We start from the raw sequence: 2,740 nt of genomic DNA, 5'->3' as shown, positions 1-2,740 counted from the left end.
CGACAAGTCGAGCTTTGTAGATAGTAACACTACTATCAATGTTCGTATTCCTCTTGAAGATCCATTTATTTAATATGGCTTGCCGATCATTGGGAAATTCCACCAAAGTCCACACTTTGTTCTCATACATGGATCCCATCTCAGATTTCATGGCCTCAAGCCATTTCGCGGAATCTGGGCTCATCATCGCTTCCTCATAGTTCGTAGGTTCATCATGGTCTAGTAACATGACTTCTAGAACAGGATTACCGTACCACTCTGGTGCGGATCTTACTCTGAAAGACCTATGAGGTTCGGTAGTAACTTAATCTGAAGTTTCATGATCATCATCATTAGCTTCCTCACTTATTGGTGTAGGAATCACTGGAACTGATTTATGTGATGAACTACTTTCCAATAAGGGAGAAGGTACAATTACCTCACCAAGTTCTACTTTCCTCCCACTCACTTATTTCGAGAGAAACTCCTTCTCTAGAAAGGATCCATTCTTAGCAACAAAGATTTTGCCTTCGGATCTGTGATAGAAGGTGTACCCAACAGATTCCTTTGGGTATCCTATGAAGACGCACTTCTCCGATTTGGGTTTGAGCTTATCAGGTTGAAGCTTTTTCACATAAGCATCGCAGACCCAAATTTTAAGAAACGACAACTTTGGTTTCTTGCCGAACCGCAGTTCATAAGGCGTCGTCTCAACGGATTTTGATGGTGCCCTATTTAAAGTGAATGTAGTTTTCTCTAATGCATAATCCCAAAATGATAGTGGTAAATCGGTAAGAGACATCATAGATCGCACCATATCCAATAAAGTGCGGTTACGACGTTCGGACACACCATTACCAGGTGGCGTGAGCTGTGAAACTATTCCACATTGTTTTAAATGAAGGCCAAACTCGTAACTCAAATATTCTCCACGATCAGATCATAGAAACTTTATTTTCTTGTTACGATGATTCTCCACTTCACTCTGAAATTCTTTGAACTTTTCAAATGTTTCAGACTTGTGTTTCATTAAGTAGATATACCCATGTCTGCTCAAATCATCTGTGAAGGTCAGAAAATAATGGTACCCACCACGAGCATCAATACTCATTGGACCGCATACATCTGTATGTATTATTTCCAATAAGTTACTAGCTCGTTCCATTGTTCCGGAGAACGGAGTTTTAGTCATCTTGCCCATAAGGCATGGTTCGCAAGCATCAAAGGATTCATAATCAAGTGATTCCAAAAGTCCATCAGCATGGAGTTTCTTCATGCGCTTTACACCGATATGACCCAAACGGCAGTGCCACAAATAAGTTGCACTATCATTATCAACTTTTCATCTTTTGGCATCAGTACTATGAATATGTGTATTACCATGATCGAGATTCAATAAACCATCAACATTGGGTATATGACCATAGAAGGTTTTTTCATGTAAACAGAATAACAATTATTATGTGTCTTAAATGAATAACCGTATTGCAATTAACATGATCTAATCATATTCATGCTCAACGCAAACACCAAACAACATTTATTTAGGTTCAACACTAATCCCGAAAGTATAGGGAGTGCTCAATGATGATCATATCAATCTTGGAACCACTTCCAACACACATCGTCACTTCATCCTCAAGTAGTCTCTATTTATTCTGCAACTCCTATTTCGAGTTACTAATCTTAGCAACCGAACAAGTATCAAATACCTAGGGATTACTACGAACACTAGCAAGGTACACATCAATAACCTATATATCAAATATACCTTTATTCACTTTGCCATCCCTCTTTTCCACCAAATATTTGGGGTAGTTCCGCTTCTAGTGACCATTTCTTTTGCAGTAGAAGCACTAAGTTTCAGGCTTAGGTCTAGCTTTGGGCTTCTTCACGGGAGTGACAACTTGCTTGCCATTCTATTTGAAGTTCCCTTTCTTTCCCTTTGCCCTTTTCTTGAAACTAGTGGTCTTGTCAATCAACACTTCATACTTTTTCTTGATTTCTACCATCGTCGATTTCAGCATCACGAAGAGCTTGGGAATTGTTTTCGTCATCCCTTGCATACTATAGTTCATAACGAAGTTCCAGTAACTTGGTGATGGTGACTAGAGAACTCTGTCAATCATATCTTATCTGGAAGATTAACTCCCACTTGATTCAAGTGATTGTAGTACCCAGACATTCTGAGCACATGCTTACTAGTTGAGCAATTCTCCTCCATCTTTTAGGCAAAGTACTTGTCAGAGGTCTCATACCTCTTGACACGGGCATGAGTCTGAAATACCAATTTCAGCTCTTGGAACATCTCGTATGCTCTGTGACGTTTCAAAAACGTTTTGAAGTCCCGGTTCTAAGCCGTAAAGCATGGTGCACTAAACTATCAAGTAGTCATCATATTGAGCTAGCCAAACGTTCATAACATCTGCATCTACTCCTGCAATAGGTCTGTCACCTAGCAGTGCATTAAGGACATAATTCTTCTGTGCAGCAATGAGGATACACCTCAAATCACAGACCCAGTATGCATCATTGCTACTATCATCTTTCAACTTAGTTTTCTCTAGGAACATATAAAAAATATAGGGAGGCTATAACATGAGCTATTGATCTACAACATAATTTGCAAAATATTATCAGGACTAAGTTCATGATAAATTAAAGTTCAATTAATCATATTACTTAAGAACTCCCACTTAGATACACATCCCTCTAGTCATCTAAATGATCACGTGATCCAAATCAACTAAACCATGTCCGA

Source organism: Triticum dicoccoides, chromosome 4B (assembly GCF_002162155.2).
Source record: "Triticum dicoccoides isolate Atlit2015 ecotype Zavitan chromosome 4B, WEW_v2.0, whole genome shotgun sequence".
NCBI classification, from domain to species: domain Eukaryota; kingdom Viridiplantae; phylum Streptophyta; class Magnoliopsida; order Poales; family Poaceae; genus Triticum; species Triticum dicoccoides.
The sequence above is the reverse complement of the archived record's forward strand: the minus strand, read 5'-3'. Positions refer to the sequence as shown.